The sequence below is a fragment of the Pseudophryne corroboree genome, chromosome 10, assembly GCF_028390025.1.
Source record: "Pseudophryne corroboree isolate aPseCor3 chromosome 10, aPseCor3.hap2, whole genome shotgun sequence".
NCBI classification, from domain to species: Eukaryota; Metazoa; Chordata; class Amphibia; order Anura; family Myobatrachidae; genus Pseudophryne; species Pseudophryne corroboree.
Window position 1 is genome coordinate 21,085,908 of NC_086453.1, and position 20,588 is coordinate 21,106,495.

A 20,588-nucleotide genomic window follows, 5' to 3' on the forward strand; every position below is an offset into this window, starting at 1 on the left:
GTGGCATTTGCAAGCAGCCAATCATAAGCAACTGGCCAGATCAGATGATTGCCATCATACATAGTAACATAGTATCTAAGGTTGAAAAAAGACAATTTGTCCATCGAGTTCAACCTATTGGTGGTCTCCCATGCAGTTTTCTTTTAGGACTAATTTTGCCTCATGCTGATATCAGCCATTTTGTTTTAATGACAGCCGTTGTGTTTTAATAACTATAGTGTGTGACTAAGCACCATAACCCTGATTATCCTTATCCATTAGGAATTTATCTAACCCATTCTTATAGTTGTTGACTGAGTTCTCTGTTACTTCTTCCTCAGGCAGGGAATTCCAAACACGTATTGTCCTTACCGTGAAAAAACCCTTTAGCTGCATTGTGCAGAATCTCCTCTCCTCTAACCTAAGCGAGTGTCCATGTGTCCTCTGAGCTGATCTTATCAAAAACAGGTCCCACGCAAGCTCTGTGTATTGTCACCTTATATATTTGTAGATGTTGATCAAGTCCCCTCTTAGTCTCCTCTTTTCCAGTGTAAACATGCCTGGCCTTGCAAGCCTTTCCTCGTATTCCAGCGTTTCCATTCCCTTAATTAGTTTGGTCGCCCGACTCTGAACCTTTTCAAGCTCCAGGATATCCTTTTTGTAGTAGGGTGCCCAAAATTGTACACAGTATTCTAGATGTGGCTTCACTAGTGATTTATATAATGGTAGTATAACACTCTCATCCCTTGCATCAATTCCCTGTTTTATGCATGCTAATATCTTATTAGCCTTCTTTGTTGCAATCCTACTTTGGGTACTGCTACTTAGTTTGCTATCTATGTGAACACCTAAGTCTTTTTCCAGTACAGAATCCCCTAATATTACCCCATTTAGTATGTAGGTGTTGTTTTTGTTCTTGCTACCACAATGCATTACCTTACACTTGTCTGTATTGAATCTCATTCTCCATTTTGCTGCCCATGCGTCTAGTTTCACTAAGTCGTTCTGAAGAGACTCAGTATCCCCTTCTGTATTTATAACCTTACACAATTTTGTATCGTCTGCAAAAATTGACACCATGCTCTCTAGGCCTGCTGTTAGGTCATTAATGAAAATGTTAAACAATAGTGGTCCAAGTACAGACCCTTATGGTACACCACTTAGCACTTCAGTCCAATTTGAAAATGATCCACTAACCACAACACGCTGCTCCCTATTATCTAACCAATTACTCACCCAAGTGCATATTGTGCTCCCTAGCCCTATTTCTTGTAGCTTATAGATAAGTCGCAAGTGCGGTACTGTGTTGAAAGCTTTGGCAAAGTCTAAAAAGATGATATCCACCTCCTTACCCTGATCAAGGTTCGCACTTACTGTTTCATAAAAGCCAAGTAAGTTGGTTTGACATGATCCAACCTTAACAAATCCATGTTGGTTCCTTTTAATGACCTTATTGGCATCAAGGAACTTCTGAATACTGTCCCTTAGAATACCTTCCAATACTTTCCCCACTATAGATGTAAGACTAACTGGTCTATAATTACCTGGTTCGGCTTTACTTCCCTTTTTGAATATTGGCACCACCTCCGCTATACGCCAGTCCTTGGGAACCACACCTGATATAACTGAATCTTTGAAAATCAAAAATAGTGGTCTTGCTAGTTCAGAATTAAGCTCCATAAGAACCATTGGGTGAATTACATCAGGACCAGGTGACTTAATAATCTTTAAAAAAAATTATCGGTCACAGACTACCTCCTCACTTAAATAAGCATTTAGCAGTGGGACATTATTTTTGTTGAGTTTGTGTGTTAGACCCTGCATTTGGTCTTCTCTGGTAAATACTCATTTACAGTAGTTTGTTTGCTATGTCATTATCATTTTTTACTAAGACTCCCAACGTGTCTTTTAAAGGGCCTATACTTTTCTTCTTTAATCTCTTGCTGTCATCATTATCATCCGGTATTTACACCTAATGCTGACCTCCCACAAGTGTCCTGTCTGTTCCAGATGTGTGTGCATACACAATTGTGTCAACATGCCCACACTGTACTTTGCTTATGACAGGATGCCCCAGTGCCACCCAGATCTGCCCACTTGATGGACAGACAGTAAGTTGCACAGTTTAGTAAGTCTTTATGGGCCCTCAACACTTGCAGAGTGAATTTGTGCAAGTTGCACTACAACTATCTTAAATCTTACAATTTACAGGATCCAAAACAGCATGGATTTACTGGTGGGAGATCATGCCAAACAAATCTTATTGGCTTTTTTGACTCTGTGATGAAAATAATAGATCAAGGGTAGCTGTAGATGTAGCATATCTAGACTAGTAAGGCATTTGACACTGTCCCACATCGCAGACTGCTAAATAAACTTGAAAGTGTGGGGGTGGATTATAAAACAGTTAAATGGATAAGAAACTGGTTGCAGGATAGGAAACAGACAGTTGTAGTAAATGGAGTGCAATCTATGGAGGGAAATGTTACCAGTGGAGTACCCCAGGGATCTGTACTCGGACCAGTTCTCTTTAATATCTTTGTTGGTGACATTGCAGATGGTATTGAATGGAAGGTATGCCTTTTTGCAGATGATACAAAGATATGCAACAGGGTAGACACACCAGGAGGGGTAAAACAAATGAGGGATGACCTAGCTAGACTTGAAAAATGGTCTAGAACATGGCAACTACAGTTTAATGCTAAAAAATGCAAAATCATGCACTTGGGTCTCAAAAACCCAAAGGCTAAATATAGCATCAAGGATACTATAATGGAAACTACTGAGGAGGAAAAGGATTTAGGAGTCACTATTTCAAGTGACTTAAAGGCAGGAAAGCAATGCAACAAAGCAATGAGAAAGGCAAGTCAGATGCTTGGTTGCATAGGAAGAGGAATCAGTAGCAGGAAAAGAGAAATAATAATGCCACTGTATAGGTCATTGGGGCGGCCTCATCTGGAATACTGTGTCCAGTTCTGGAGACAATGGGGGTCATTCTGAGTTGTTCGCTCGCAAGCTGCTTTTAGCAGCTTTGCACACGCTAAGCCGCCGCCTACTGGGAGTGAATCTTAGCTTATCAAAATTGCGAACGAAAGATTAGCAGAATTGCGAATAGACACTTCTTAGCAGTTTCTGAGTAGCTCCACACTTACTCGGCATCTGCGATCAGTTCAGTCAGTGTTGTTCCTGGTTTGACGTCACAAACACACCCAGCGTTCGCCCAGACACTCCTCCGTTTCTCCAGCCACTCCCGCGTTTTTCCCAGAAACTGTAGCGTTTTTTCACACACACCCATAAAACGGCCAGTTTCCGCACAGAAACACCCACTTCCTGTCAATCACATTACGATCACCAGAACGAATAAAAAACCTCGTAATGCCGTGAGTAAAATACCTAACTGCATAGCAAATTTACTTGGCGCAGTCGCACTGCGGACATTGCGCATGCGCATTAGCGACTAATCGCTCCGTTGCGAGAAAAAAATAATGAGCGAACAACTCGGAATGACCCCCAATATCTCCAGAAGGATATAAATTAGAGAGTGTACAAAGAAGGGCAACTAAAATGGTGCATGGCCTACATCACAAAACTTACCCGGAAAGGCTAAAAGATCTTAACATGTATAGTTTGGAGGAGATAAGGGAAAGGGGAGACATGATAGAAACTTTCAAATATACCAAGGGTCTTAACAAAGTTCAGGAGGGAAACATTATTCAAAGGAAGAGAAATCTTAGAACTCGAGGACATACACTGAAACTGGAGGGGGGGAGGTTCAGGGGAAATTTAAGGAAAAATTACTTCACAGAAAGGGTAGTGGATAAGTGGAATAGCCTCCCATCAGAGGTGGTAGAGGCTAAGACTGTAGAGCAATTTAAGCATGCTTGGGATAAGCATATGAACATTCTTACAAAGAATTAAGGTTCAAAAAGGGTTGAGATTACCTAAAGGATAAAAAGTAAAAGGGGCAGACGAGATGGGCCAAGTGGTTCTTATCTGCCATCAAATTCTAAGTTTCTATGTAACTACCAGAAAATCCATCCTGTGTCCGCCCCATGATGTCTACACAATGTATTTCGTAAAACAACAAAACAAAAGATAAGATATACACAGGGAACATCCATACATGATCAACCACACACTCTAAATCTTCTGTTTTGCTGACGCATCTGCAGGTTTCCTTTAACCTTTATGTCCTTCACCTAAGAATCTGACAGACCCATCATTTACATTGAGGTACCATATCTACCTGTTACTAACATTTATTATTAACATTTGCGCTATGCCATGGTAGCGAATCAGTAATTAGCTATTATTGGTCTAGTGCAAGTTACACAATGCAAGCAAGTGTCTACATAACTGGATTGGTGCAAAATACGCACCTATTACAATATTATTAATGATAATGAGCCCTGCTATGTTCTGACTCATAGATTCCCTTAAAGTACATACTGTACCTGTCAAGTAAGTAATTGAAATGTTCTATTATCAGTGCCAGATTAAAGTCCACATGGGTCTGGAGATGAAATGTATGAAGGGCCTATTGTGTGCATTGGCAGGAGGTATGACAAGTGCTGTAGTGAGGGTGGTCTAAATAGGGTGTGTGACCTGTGCCATGGGTGTGGCTGTCTCCATGGAGGTCATAGTGCCTTCCTTCAACCATTTAATAGAGGAGCAGAACAACAGACCCATACACACATACATACAGTGGTCGTCAAAGTGGGAATTTTGAAGTGGGGGTATGGGAAATGAAACGGAATTACTGTTGCGCGCACCTAAAAAGGGGACATGGCCACAGAAAAGGAGTGTGTCCATCAAACTACATGCATTAGTGTGACCCTCACCTCCTAGTCTGTATAGTTACACATTACTGTGCCCCCCGTTCTTCCTAGTGTTAGGCGCCGAGGGTCCGCTCGTCAGTGCGGCCCGGCGCCTAGCAACCAGGGACGCCGTACGCGGACAGCCGCCGGCTCCCTGGCAACGCTAGACGCCGGGCCCACGGAGCCGCACAGACCCTAGCAACGGGGACGCCACTGTCGGACCGCGTTCCCCGTTGCTGGGTCCAAAGTTAATTACCACACTTGTTTCCTGGCCGTGCAGTATGGCAGCTGCACGGCATGTTTGTAATTAGCCCTGTCTGACACCTGATTGGAGGGCTTCCATTTAAAGGCACTCTCAGGACTTCTCACAGACGCCGGTAATAGCTTCCTGTTTGCTGTATCTGTTGCAGAGAGTGTTTCCAGTCCTGCTCTATCCGGTCGTTCCTGTCCTCAGTGGTCCAGTACTCGGAAGTTGTCATCTGTTCCTGGAGTCCTGACCGAGCACCTTTAACATCCTGTGGTGTTCGTGAGTCGCGGCGTAGCCGTGTGTTGCGGCTTGACCGCTTACTATTTATTATTTGTTATATTGAGTCTCAGAGCTTTTGCGGAGGATTCCGCTCCCACAAATCCACTCTGGTATCCAGCGGTGCTGGGTAGGAGTAACGGATTAGTGGATTTTGGTTGTCCTTTTCCCTGGCGGTTTGTCCGCACATACTTCTGGTTTAAGTTTAGTTAGCTTGTAGCCCCTGGCCTGGTTGTTTAGTCAGAGGGCCCCTTGTTATCACCCTGTCTCGGATTTCCCTTTGTCTCCCATTAAGACCTGAGGGGGCATCGGAGTTGGGCAGACATAATCCGCCCTTCAAACGCGGCTGCCATGGGCTAAAGCAACCATAGTCTCGCAGGGGATTTCTGATAACACGGGCAAGACAACGGAGTTAGGGCGCCAGGGGTTACTAGGCTTTCCTGCTCCCGTAACCAGCATTCCCTTCCAGTACTCTGGCCTTTGTCATAAAGATCTCCTCTGGTCAGAAGTACTGGAATCATAACATTATTACCGGCCACACCAAAACTTAAAATTAAACAAGGTTTGATTTTTTCCCTTATTTCAGTTTGGAAGATTTGTCGGCCTCATGAATCCCACTGGTTTAGGGCCAAATCCTGGCCAGCTTCTAGTTAGCCAGATTCAAGAACTTACTCAGATGGTTCAGGATCTTTCCCTTCGGGTGAAGTCGCAGGAAGATCTTTTACGGACTTCCCCGAGGGTCGTCCCTGAACCGAAAATGCATTTGCCTGACCGTTTTTCTGGTGATAGGAAGCAGTTTTTTAATTTTAAAGAGTCTTGTAAACTTTATTTTTGCTTAAGACCAATCTCCTCAGGTACGGAATCTCAGCGGGTCGGAATTATTATTTCTTTACTTCAGGGGGATCCCCAGACCTGGGCTTTTGGTTTAAGAACAGAGGATCCGGCATTGTTGTCTGTAGACGCCTTTCTGGGGTCTTTAGGGCTTTTGTATGATGACCCTGATAGAGAGGCATCCGCCGAGAGTCAGTTGCGTGCTCTCAGACAGGGTAGGAATCCCGCAGAGATTTATTGTACGGAGTTTCGCCGTTGGTCGAACGACTGTGGCTGGAATGACCCATCCCTGCGCAGTCAGTTTCGCCTCGGCTTATCTGAGTCTATAAAAGACAGTCTCCTTCAGTATCCCGCTCCTGAGACTCTCGATAAACTCATGGAGCTTTCTATTAAGATTGATCGTCGTCTCAGAGAGCGGAGGGCTGAAAAAGGAGCACCTGTCGTGTCTTCTCCTTGTGTTTTTTCCATTCCTGTGGACTTAGAGGAGCCCATGCAGATGGGTCTCTCCAAACTGTCTCCTGAAGAAAGAACCAGAAGGCAAAATTCTGGTCTTTGTTTGTTTTGTGGGGGTAAGGGACATTTTGCCCGTAATTGTCCGAACAAATCGGGAAACGCCTCGACCAAGTGAATTGTGAGGGGGTTCACTTTGGTCTGCAGCTTATCTCCTCGAATAATTCCCTGTTAGTCCCAGCTAAGGTTTCCTTTGGCAGCCTCTGTTCTTCGGTGTCGGCTTTTGTTGACAGTGGAGCTGCAGGGAACTTTATGGACTTAACGTGGGCCAAGGCCTTAGGTATTCCTCAGTTAACCTTGGGTAGGCGTATCACCATGCATGGTTTAGATGGGAGTCCCTTGTCCAATGGGGTTATTTCCCTCTGTACACCCCCTGTTCTACTTTCGGTAGGAGCTCTTCATTCCGAAAAGATTGAATTTTTCCTTACCCATTGCCCTGCAGTTCCAGTGGTTCTGGGTCACCCTTGGCTGGCCTTTCATAATCCCATCATTGATTGGCAGTCAGGGGAGATCTCACAGTGGGGTACCATCTGTAATAAGGAATGTATTACGTTTCCCATTAGAATAGCTGCTGCCATTCCCGAACCCATTCCTGTGGAATACCAGGATTTTGTTGATGTATTTTCCAAGGGCAATGCAGACATTCTGCCTCCCCATCGGCCTTACGATTGTGCTATTGAGCTAATTCCTGGTGCCACATTGCCAAAGGGAAGGTTATATGCATTGTCCGGACCAGAAACTGTGGCCATGAATGAGTATGTTAAAGAGAGCCTAGGGAAAGGATTTATCAGGCCATCTAAATCCCCGTTAAGTGCAGGCTTCTTCTTTGTGGAGAAGAAAGATGGATCACTCAGACCTTGCATTGACTTTAGAGCCTTGAATAAGATCTCAGTAAAAAATACTTACCCTTTGCCGCTGATTTCTGTCCTCTTTGATCAGCTACGTTCGGCTGTGATTTTTTCTAAGATTGACCTGAGAGGAGCATATAACCTCATCCGAATCAAGTCAGGAGATGAGTGGAAAACGGCATTCAGTACTCAGTCGGGTCACTACGAGTATCTGGTTATGCCATTCGGCCTGTCTAACGCTCCTGCAGTTTTCCAGGATCTCATTAACGACGTGCTCCGTGATTTTCTTGGAAGATTCGTGGTCGTTTACTTAGACGATATCTTGATCTATTCTGACTCTATTGAACAACATGTTACCCAGGTGCGTCAGGTTCTTCAAAAATTACGTGAAAATCACCTATATGCCAAGCTGGAGAAGTGTGAATTTCATGTCACGGAGGTATCCTTTTTGGGGTACATTATTTCCCCTCTGGGATTCTGTATGGAACCAAAGAAGCTCCAAGCCATCCTTAGTTGGGCGCAACCCACCAACTTAAAAGCAATTCAGCGCTTTTTAGGGTTTGCGAATTATTATAGAAGATTTATTCATTCTTTTTCCGACCTGGTTGCTCCCATTGTGGCACTTACTAAGAAGGGAGCGGATCCAACCAGCTGGTCTCGTGAAGCTGAGTTATCTTTTCAGGCCTTGAAACAAGCCTTCGTCTCAGCCCCAGTCCTCAGACATCCCAACCCAGAATTGCCTTTCATTGTTGAGGTTGATGCCTCGGAGGTTGGAGTAGGGGCTATCCTGTCTCAGAAGCATCCGGACTCTCTAGAATTACATCCTTGTGCCTTTATGTCCAGGAAATTCTCATCTGCTGAATCCAACTACGATGTTGGTAACAGGGAATTACTGGCTATTAAATGGGCTTTCGAGGAGTGGAGGCATTGGCTTGAGGGAGCAACACATACCATTTCAGTTTTGACTGATCACAAAAATCTTCAGTACATCGAATCAGCTAAACGGCTGAATGCCCGGCAGGCTCGTTGGGCTTTATTTTTTACTCGTTTCAAGTTCATTATCACCTTCAGGCCAGGTTCCAAGAATTCCAAAGCGGATGCCCTATCACGCAGTTTTCTTCCAGTTCATGATAACAGTCCTGTTACTCCCATACTTCCGTCTTCAGTCATTCGGGCAGGCCTCACACAAGATTTATTTACCCAGTTAAAGCAGCTTCAACATCAAGCTCCTGGAAATACTCCTGCTGGTCGTCTTTATGTCCCTGAGTTTTTGAGAGCAACTGTTTTGACTGAGTTTCATGATAGCAAAGTTGCCGGGCATCCGGGGATCTCTAAGACTTTGGAATTAGTCTCCCGCTCAGTATGGTGGCCTGGTCTTTCTAAAGACATTAAGGAGTTTGTTTTTTCTTGTCAGGTCTGTGCACAGCATAAAGTTCCCCGTTCCTTGCCTATCGCGCAACTTATGCCCTTGAATGTTCCTCTCAGGCCATGGTCTCATATTTCCATGGATTTTGTGGTAGACCTCCCTCTGTCAGCCGGATGCCGAGTCATATGGGTAGTAGTGGACCGTTTTAGCAAGATGGCCCATTTCATTGCTCTTCCCCGACTGCCATCTGCCCAGGGATTGGCAGTTTTGTTCCTCCGTCATGTTTTCAGACTCCATGGGTTACCTACTGATATTGTTTCTGATCGGGGTCCACAATTCATTGCACAATTTTGGAAGTCTTTTTGTGCCTCATTAAAGATGAAATTGTCTTTAACGTCTGGCTACCATCCCCAATCCAACGGGCAGACTGAGCGAGTTAATCAATCATTAAAACAGTATTTGCGTTTGTACTCAGCCAAACTCCAAAATGATTGGTCCGAGTTTCTTCCTTTGGCGGAGTTTGCTTACAACAATTCCTGTCATTCCTCCACCAATGTGTCTCCATTCTTTACAGTTTTTGGTTTTCACCCCAGAGCTAATTCCTTTTTTCAACATTCCTCTGTCTCCTCGATAACCTTAACCTCTCATCTCAGACTCATTTGGAGAAAAGTGCACCTTGCTCTCAGAAAAGCGGCATTTCGGGAGAAAAAATTTTCTGACAGGCTCCGGCGGCCTTGCACTTTTAAAGTAGGAGATAGGGTATGGTTGTCAACTCGCAACATTAAAATTCGACAAACCTCAGCCAGATTGGGTCCCAAATTTATTGGACCATTTCATATTATTAAAAAAATCAATCCAGTTGCTTTCCGGTTACGTTTACCAAGAGCTCTCCGGATCGGAAATACGTTCCATTGCTCCTTGTTGAAACCATACGTTTCTTCCAGTAGATTTCCTCGAAAGATCTCTCAGGGGAAATCACCAGTAGATGTACAGGGTCATCAGGAGTTCTTGGTGGAGAAGGTTCTTGATTCCAAGTTGTCCCGGGGTCGGCTTTATTTTCTGGTACACTGGAGAGGTTATGGTCCAGAAGAAAGGTCTTGGGTCCTGGATAAGGATCTCCATGCCCCGAGGCTCAAGAGGGCATTTTTTCGAGAATTTCCTCGGAAACCTGGCTTTAGGGGTTCCTTGACCCCTCCTCAAGGGGGGGGTACTGTTAGGCGCCGAGGGTCCGCTCGTCAGTGCGGCCCGGCGCCTAGCAACCAGGGACGCCGTACGCGGACAGCCGCCGGCTCCCTGACAACGCTAGACGCCGGGCGCACGGAGCCGCACAGACCCTAGCAACGGGGACGCCACTGTCGGACCGCGTTCCCCGTTGCTGGGTCCAAAGTTAATTACCACACTTGTTTCCTGGCCGTGCAGTATGGCAGCTGCACGGCATGTTTGTAATTAGCCCTGTCTGGCACCTGATTGGAGGGCTTCCATTTAAAGGCACTCTCAGGACTTCTCACAGACGCCGGTAATAGCTTCCTGTTTGCTGTATCTGTTGCAGAGAGTGTTTCCAGTCCTGCTCTATCCGGTCGTTCCTGTCCTCAGTGGTCCAGTACTCGGAAGTTGTCATCTGTTCCTGGAGTCCTGACCGAGCACCTTTAACATCCTGTGGTGTTCGTGAGTCGCGGCGTAGCCGTGTGTTGCGGCTTGACCGCTTACTATTTATTATTTGTTATATTGAGTCTCGGAGCTTTTGCGGAGGATTCCGCTCCCACAAATCCACTCTGGTATCCAGCGGTGCTGGGTAGGAGTAACGGATTAGTGGATTTTGGTTGTCCTTTTCCCTGGCGGTTTGTCCGCACATACTTCTGGTTTAAGTTTAGTTAGCTTGTAGCCCCTGGCCTGGTTGTTTAGTCAGAGGGCCCCTTGTTATCACCCAGTCTCGGATTTCCCTTTGTCTCCCATTAAGACCTGAGGGGGCAACGGAGTTGGGCAGACATAATCCGCCCTTCAAACGCGGCTGCCATGGGCTCAAGCAACCATAGTCTCGCAGGGGATTTCTGATAACACGGGCGAGACAACGGAGTTAGGGCGCCAGGGGTTACTAGGCTTTCCTGATCCCGTAACCAGCATTCCCTTCCAGTACTCTGGCCTTTGTCATAAAGATCTCCTCTGGTCAGAAGTACTGGAATCATAACACCTAGTCTGTATATGCGTCAGTGTGCTCCCCTTCCCTCCTCGTCTGTATATGTAGTCAGGGCTGGTTCTGGACCTTGTGGCACCCAGGGCGAATGTTTCCTTTGGCACCCCCCTCTCAAAATAGGGACAGATAGCCCCACATGCATGTAGTGCCAGGCAGAGCCCTGTATACACATTGCGCCAAGTAGCCCCTTACACACACTGTGCAAGGTAGCCCCTTATACACATGTTGCGCCAGGTAGCCCCTTACACACGTTGCGCCAGGTAGCCCCTTACACATGTTGCGCCAGGTAGCCCCTTACACACGTTGCGCCAGGTCGCCCCTTACACACGTTGCGCCAGGTAGCCCCTTACACACGTTGTGCCAGGTAGCCCCTTACACACATTGCACCAGGTATCCCCTTACACACGATTCGCCAGGTAGTCCATCATATACATTGCACCAGGTAGCCCCTTATATACATTACACCAGGTAGCCCCTCATATACATTGCACAGGTAGCCCCTCATATACAGTACGTTGCACCAGGTAGCCCCTCATATATATTGCTCCAGGAAGCCCCTCATATACATTGCACCAGGTAGCCCCACATATACGTTGCACCAGGTAGCCCCTCATATACATTGCACCAGGTAGCCCCTCATATACAGTACGTTGCACCAGGTAGCCCCTCATATACATTGCACCAGGTAGCCCCTCATAAATGTTGCACCAGGTAGCCCCACATAAACTTTGCAACAGGTAGCCCCTGTGTGTGAGAGTGTGTGTGTGTGTGTGTGTGTGTGTGTGTGTGTGTGTGTGAGAGAGAGTGAGTGTGTGTGTGTGTGAGTGTGAGTGTGTGTGTTTGTGAGAGAGTGAGAGTGTGTGTATGTGAGAGAGAGTGAGTGTGTGTGTGTGTGTGTGTGTGTGTGTGTGTGTGTGTGTGAGATAGTGAGAGTGTGTGCGAGTGTGTGCATCAATCACCACCAACAACGCCGGCTCCAGTATGTCCCTCTGGCTCCATGCCAGCCTGAGGCAGGATGAAAGTGAGTTGGGGTTGGGGCAGCGTAGTGTGGGAAGTGGGCAGTGGGAGGTGGCTAGGGGTGGTGCTGGCCAGGGGGTCAACAGCTTAGTGTATGGCGCGGGAGGGGGGAAAGGTGCCGGCCAGCGTGTTGTGCACCTGTGCGGTGCGGGAGAAGAGGCAGTGGGGGGGACTGGAGGAAAAGTATCGGCTAGCACTGTGTGTGGTGCGGGCGGTGGCAGGGGGAGGGTTTTGGCAAGTGCAGTGTGGGCAGCGGGGGGAAGGTGCTGATCAGCGTGGTGTGGCGCACGTTACGTTGCGATGCCCCTCCTGGCTTCTCCCCCTCCGTCCAGCCAGTCCTCCTCATTAGCGGCACTAACGTTTTTTGGGGGAGGACCTGAGAGTAGAGGGGAGAGCAGCTCCTCCCCGACCGGGCAGTTCAATAAGCTGTGGGGAGGAGACGCTGGAGAAGAGAGCGTCAGCGGACCCTCCTCCTGCTCTGGCCGGGATTTCCGATTTGCAGACTGGGGGCCGGCGCACTGTCACGCGGCAGCATACAATGAGTCAGTGTGACTCATTGTAATGCCGGTGGTTATGGGCCTCGCCCGCTTCACTGTGGCAGGCGCTGAGCCTATTTTCAATGGGGGGCCTGGAGCTGCAGCTCCATCTGCCCCATTGATAATCCGGCCCTGTCTATAATACTCTAGGATGGCCCGTGTTAAAACTCACCACTACCAAGTAAGCCGTGAGTTATAGTATATGAAGAAGATACAGGTGAGTTATATTTAATAGGGCAGAAGTTTTAAGCCTGGAGACGGCATAAGGAAGTGATAAACCAGTGATAAGTGGAAGGTGATAACGCACCAGCCAATCAGCTCCTGGCTGTAAATTTACATATTGGAGCGGATTAACTGGTGCATTTATCACCTTGCACTTATCACTGGTTTATCACTTCTCCAGGCTTATGTGAAGATGATATAGTTTAGAATCTCACCGTACTGCTGATAGCGTGGCCTGGATTTTTCAGAAATGTATTTAATTCATTGAAAAGACTGCTTGTCTGGATTATTATACCCCATTGTTTCTATATCCAACACCTTTTTTTCTTAATAAGAAGTCTGGGCTCCGTGCCAGTGTTGTCGTCTGAAACCTATGCTTTGTAATTATGTAGGTAATACCTCCTACAAGATATTTACTTACACTCATCAGTTGCCCACGTAAACATTTATACATGTACGGAGGCTATTACATTCCTAGGCTTACAAGGAAATACAAAGGTATATGGCTTACTGAATTATCCATTGTTGGACCACAAGAAATTTAAGGAAGATTTAATAAAATGGGCCCAACATGGAAAAAGAAGTCCTGACACGAGCTAAATGACAATCCTTTGTATCGACAAACATTAAAACATATTTTCTATTAAAAAAGTGCCCAAACCTTATAAGGTTCACTGTTTGAAGGTTCACTGTTTGTTTCACTATCCACGCTACGTGAATAAGTTTTTGAATTTTTTTATTTTGTTCATCTCTTGCTTCTTCCAAACTTTCAGTTCATCCTATTAAATGTCACTACAGGTTGAGTGTCCCATATCCAAATATTCCGAAATATGAAATATTCCTAAATATGGAATTTTTTTTAGTAAGAGTGAGATAGTGAAACCTTTGTTTTCTGATGGCTCAATGGGGGTCATTCGAACCCGTTCGCTCGCTGCTGTTTATCGCAGCTGAGCGAATGGGTCTCTACTGCACATGTGCCGGCGCCGTAGTGCGCTGGCGCATACCAGATGGCTGAAGGCCGTAGCAGGGATGCAATCGCCTCTGCCTGATTGACAGGCAGAGGTGATCGCTGGGCGGGAGGGGGCAGAACGGTGGCATTTGGCCGCCGTTTCATGGGTGCGGTCCAGCCAAAGCAGGCGTGACCAGACCGAAATGGGGGGCAGCCGCAGCGGCTGCGTGATGTCACACGCAGCTGCTGCGGGCCGGGGAGCGATGAGTAGCTCCCGGCCAGCACGCTAAAGCTGCGCTGGCCGGTAGCTACTCTTGAAGTGCAAAGGCATTGCCGCTGTGCGATGCCTTTGCACTTCTGCGGGGGGGGGGGCGGACTGACATGCGGGGCGGACTAGCCCTGTGCTGGGCGTCCCCCTGCATGTCAGGGAAGAAGATCGTAGCTGTGCTAAATTTAGCACAGCTACGATCAACTTGGAATGACCCCCATGGTCTCTTGTTACATGTAGTTCACCAGACTTAGCTAATATTACTAAACCCCTTACTGTTTAAATCTTTTATTTGAAATAAACAACTTGCCCAAATCCCTGGGTTTTCATTTCATTCATAGCCTAGATGTACACAAACTTATTAAAAATATTGTATTAAATGACCTTCAGGCTGTGCGTATAAGGTGTATATGAAACATAAATGAGTTGTGTGAATATATACACACTTTGTTTAATGCACAAAGTTATTAAAAATATTGGCTAAAATTTCCTTCAGGCTGTGTGTATAAGGTGTATATGAAACATAAATGTATTCTGTGCTTAGACTTGGGTCCCATCACCATGATATCTCATTATGGTATGCAATTATTCCAAAATACGGAAAAATCCGATATCCAAAATACTTCTGGTCCCAAGAATTTTGGATAAGGGAAACTCAACCTGTACTGAGTCATGAGGAGGGTCTGTGGTATATAGATTTATTAGAGAGTAGAAGATCAGAAAAAAATAGCCCAGGCAAGGGCATGAATAATAGAGTCGGGAGCCTTTTGGGAGAGGAAAGGGTCTGATCCTGGAGATACTCTGTTGCAGAGGTCAATGTAGGAGGATTTGTAGATATTGTGAATGTGAGCTGTAAAGGAGAGGGAGTAGTTAATGATGATGCCCCGATGGTGGACCTGAGGGACTGGAGAGTTGATATTGATAGCAACGGCTGATTTACCTAGGGCTGTAGGGCTGAAGTCCACCCCCCCCACCCCAGTGAACCGCCCAGTTGGAGTCTGTATAGCCCTTAGACAGTCCCAACACAAATTATCACTGAATGCTCAGTACCAGGCTGGGGCACCATTCCAGCACCACTATGTCATTGGTTGGCCCAAGGAAAAGGTGCATAGTCTGAGTTGAGGGGTGCATCTTTGTATGGGGGTGCCGATGTGTGAGGGGAGTATGTACACGTGCAAGGAAGAGCCTATGCATGTATATGATGGAAGACAAGTCACTCTAAGGGCCCTACACATTGAGCGATCTGCCGCCGAGTTGCCCAACGGCAGATACGGCCGACGGGCGACCCAGCGGTGGGGGGGCAGTGACGGGGGGAATGAAGTTTCTTCACTGCCCCCGTCACCCGGCTCCATAGAAGTGCAGACAAATATGGACGAGATCGTACATATTGGCCTGCATGCACAGGCTACGGGGCACCAGCGATGAACGAGCGCGGGGCCGCGCATCGTTCATCGCTGGTGCCTCAACACTTAAAGATATGAACGGTATCTCGTTAATTAATGAACGAGATTGTTCATATCTTTGAGTATTATCACCCAGTGTGTAGGGCCTATAAGAGTATAGCATCTGTAGACGAGAGATGGGACAGTAAAATGTTATCAGCTACTAGTAATTAAAAAGATGTTCCATTCAAATAATTACATTGAGCAAAAAATTGATTAAACTTGTTATAGGCTGGGTAGTTTTTGGAAACGTTTACAGTATTTTAGTGAATTAGTATTTTTATAGCAGGATAGACACTTTCAATAACAGTTTGTGAGGCTGGTCAGGAGTCGCATGCAAATGGGTGGCAGCTGCAGCCTCATTGTCTAAATGTTTGGAAATAAATACAGATCACTACCACAAGTTGACTCCATCGTAATGGCCACACTATGACTATTTATTCACTTTAGAAATTGGCTTCCATCACTATCAGCATACAGTTTCACCAGCCCTTTGCTTAATGTTGAAGATCTGAAATCAGATGTCTTCCTACACACACAACTGTCACAATTCTACCTACATAACGACACAACCTCATTCTACTTAGCCTATATACAAATGCCCAGTTGACATCCAGTGACCCCACTCAGCCTGTAGTTGAGAATTGAGATGCGTATTATCCAGACTTGCTCGTTGATCATTATAGTTGTGTATACTCACATTGGATGTATGCACGTTGCAACAGAATGAATGTTATGATCACAAATACTGTACATTGTGTTCATTATTAAAACCAGTTTTGCAGAGGTTTTGCCGATTTTTAACCAATTATTTTTTGGCAAAATGGAGAAGGTTCTAGGTCCAATTCCTCTGGCAAATGAAAGTATGATAAAGTAGAGTAACACAAACAAAACTGTAAAGACAATCTGTGTATACTGTGTATTTGTGTATGCAATTTGTGCATAATATTAGCAATGCTGAAACTATTTTGAGTTATATTACAACACTAGTCACCTCGGACTTGGCAAGAGGTTATCTCTAAGAACACAGCAGCCCAACAGAGTGCCCAAGTTATATCATAAAACAGGTTATGCTGCTGAATAATAGTATCGATTTGATTTAATTTATTTTTACTCTCCTTTATTTAGCCTCTCTCATGACTAATCCACTCTTGATCTTATGTAAAAGTTCTAAAGTAATTATCTCTTGAGCTCTGATCCACAAATAAAAATAACAAAAATGTATTGAGGTCAGATTCAGGGAACTAAGAGAGATTAATGACAATGTCATACCTCTTAAATTATACCTTGTTTATGACCTTTCGTACTCTGCCTCTGTACGCTAGGGGTGTGGCCACACTACAGGCAGGCGTGGCCATGTCACCACTGGGCATTTTATGCCACACACCATGGAGATACACCTGACTCCACAGTGTGCAGCTGAGAAACATCTTCTAGCTCCCATGCAATTCAGGACTAAAATGTCCAAGTTGAAGGAAAGTGGACAGTACTTCAGAATTGGGACTGAATATACTCATGCCGAGATACTACGTTATCTACGTGATTAGCTGTTAAAGAGATAAACACTTGCACTGGACTGGAGTGGGACTTTTTCCAACAATTGAACCGCATTAGTTTTATCCGTCAACATGACCAGGAAATTCCACCCGAGAACCGTGACAACCCTCTATAGTGGAGTACACACAAATTATGGCATATACTTAGTCATAAGGTCCACATAAATCTCTTCATCCAAATGTCTTACACAACCCAGAATTCCATGATGGCATGTCTTTTTACCCCTTTACCACCTGGTGGTGGGAGATGTATATTCTCTGCTACATTTGGTTGATACAGTACCTCAACTAAGCGACCACTCACATATACTGAAGACTCAGACAAATTTGAGATTTTAAGACCCTATCCTGTGGTCTTCTTGCTGGCTCAACATTATATGAGTTATACTATTAGATCTTTATCAGAGCAGGATTGGGAAAATTCCCTTGACCTTCTTTTGAGACAATCTTCACCTATGCATAAAGCCCTTTCCATTTATTATACCATCCTAACAGATATAGTTGACCAGTCCCTCATATGAACTGGTATGTCACATTGGTTATAACACTTCCCCTCTCTATGTCAATTCCTCAATTAATTCATTGTTTCCACTCCTCTTGTAGATTTTTACCATCTAGCATGTTTATTGAACTGTTCCTTTATACTCTCCACCATACCTATCTTTTCCCTGAGAGACGCCATTTGATGGAACTGTCTGATCCTCATCAATGTCTAAATTGCTCCCATAATAAGGCCAATTTCTTCCATTGTTTGTGGGAATATCCCCTGGTAAGACATTTTTAGTTGAGGGTTCGTAATGTTGAGGACTAGCTTGTGAACTGTTAGGCGCCGGGGTCCGCTCGTCGGTGCGGCCCGGCGCCTAGCAACCAGGGACGCCGTACGCGGACAGCCGCCGGCTCCCTGGCAACGCTGGACGCCGGGCGCACTGAGCCGCACGGACCCTAGCAACGGGGACGCCACTGACGGACCGCGTTCCCCGTTGCTGGGTCCAGGGTTTAATGAGTCTACACCTGTTTCCTGGCAGTGCAGCAAGGCAGCTGCACGGCATGTAGGTAATTAGCCCTGTCAGCACCGGATTGGAGGACTCCTGTTCATATGCACTCTCAGGACTTCTCACAGACGCCGGTAATAGCTTCCTGCATGCTGTCTCTGTTTGCTGAGAGTCTGTTTCCAGTCTTGCTGTATCTGGTCATTCCAGTATTCGGAAGTCCTGAACTCGGAAGTTGTCATCTTATTCCTGGAGTCCTGACTAATCACCGTATAACATCCAGTGGTGTTCGTGAGTCGCGGCTTTGCCGTGTGTTGCGGCATGTCCGCTTTATTATTTATTATTTGTGTTTTGGAGCATTTCGCGGAGGGTTCCGCTTCCACAGGTCCACTCTGGTATCAAGCGGTGCTGGGTAGGAGTATTGGACAAGTGGATTTTGGTTGTCCTTTTCCCTGGCGGGTTTCCGCACATACTTCAAGTTTTGTTAGTTAGCTTGTTGCCCCTGGCCTGTTGTCAGTCAGAGGTCCTCTTGTTATCATCCTGCCTCGGATTTCCCTTTGTCTCTCACTAAGACCGGGGGGCACCGGAGTTGGGCAGACATAATCCGCCCTTCAAACGTGGCTGCCAGGGGCTCAAGAAACCATAGTCTTGCAGGGGATTTCCGATAGCACGGGTGAGACAATAGAGTTAGGGCGCCAGGGGCAACTAGTCTTTCCTGCTCCCGTTACCTGCATTCCATTCCAGCGCTCTGGTCCTTGTCATAAAATCTCCTTTGGTCAGGAGTGCTGGAATCATAACATTATTACCGGCCTTACCAAAACTTAAAATTAAACGGAATTTAATTTTTTCTTATTCAGTTTTTGTAAATTGTCGGCCTCATGAATCCAACAGGGTTAGGACCAAATCCTGGTCAGCTCTTAGTCAGTCAGATTCAAGAACTTACTCAGATGGTTCAGGATCTTTCCCTTCGGGTGAAGTCGCAGGAAGATCTTTTACGAACTTCCCCGAGGGTAGTTTCTGAACCAAAAATGCATTTGCCTGACCGTTTTTCTGGTGATAGAAAAGAGTTTTTTAATTTTAAAGAATCCTGTAAACTTTATTTTCGTTTAAGACCTATCTCCTCGGGTACTGAATCTCAGCGGGTCGGGATTATTATTTCTTTGCTCCAGGGGGATCCCCAGACTTGGGCATTTGGTTTAAAAGCAGATGATCCGGTGTTATTGTCAGTAGACGCTTTTTTGGGGTCTTTAGGACTATTATATGATGACCCTGATAGAGAGGCATCCGCTGAAGGTCAGTTGCGCGCTCTCAGACAGGGTAGGAATCCTGCAGAGGTTTATTGTACAGAGTTTCGCCGGTGGTCGAACGACTGTGGCTGGAATGACCCAGCCCTGCGCAGTCAGTTTCGCCTCGGCTTATCAGAATCTATTAAAGACAGTCTCCTCCAGTATCCCGCTCCTGAGACTCTCGATAAACTCATGGAGCTTTCTATTAAGATTGATCGTCGTCTCAGAGAGCGGAAGGCTGAAAAAGGAGCATCGGTCAGGTCATCTCCATGTGTATATTCCATCCCTGAGGACATAGAGGAGCCCATGCAGATGGGTCTCTCCCGGTTGTCTCCTGAAGAGAGAGCCAGAAGGCAAAACTCTGGTCTTTGTTTGTACTGTGGGGGTAAGGGACATTTTGCTCGTAATTATCCGAATAAGTCGGGAAACGCCTTGACCAGGTGAATTGTGAGGGGGTTCACCTAGGTCTGCAGCTTATCTCCTCGAATAACTCCCTTTTAGTCCCAGCTAAGGTTTCCTTTGGCAGCCTCAGTTCCTCGGTGTCGGCTTTTGTCGACAGTGGAGCCGCAGGAAACTTTATGGATTTAACTTGGGCTAAGGCCTTAGGCATTCCTCAGTTATCTTTGGGTAGGTGTGTCACCATGCATGGCTTAGATGGGAGTCCACTGTCCAATGGGGTTATTTCCCTCTGTACACCCCCTGTACTACTTACGGTAGGAGCTCTTCATTCTGAAAAAATCGAGTTCTTCCTTACCCATTGCCCAGCAGTTCCAGTGGTTCTGGGTCACCCTTGGCTGGCCTTTCACAATCCCACCATTGATTGGCGGTCAGGGGAGATTTCTCAATGGGGTGCCTTCTGTGATAAGGAATGTATTTCGTTTCCAGTCAGAATAGCTGCTGCCATTCCTGAACTCATTCCCGTGGAGTACCAGTAGTTTGCTGATGTGTTCTCCAAGGGCAATGCAGACATTCTGCCTCCCTATCGGCCTTATGATTGCACCATTGAGCTAATTCCTGGTGCCGCATTGCCAAAGGGAAGGTTATATGCTTTATCCTGGCCAGAAACTGCGGCCATGAATGACTATGTTAAAGAGAGCCTAGGGAAAGGATTTATTAGGCCATCTAAATCTCCTTTAAGTGCTGGCTTCTTCTTTGTGGAGAAAAAGGATGGCTCGCTCAGACCTTGCATTGACTATAGAGCCCTAAATAAAATCTCAGTTAAAAATACTTATCCTCTGCCGCTGATTTCTGTCCTCTT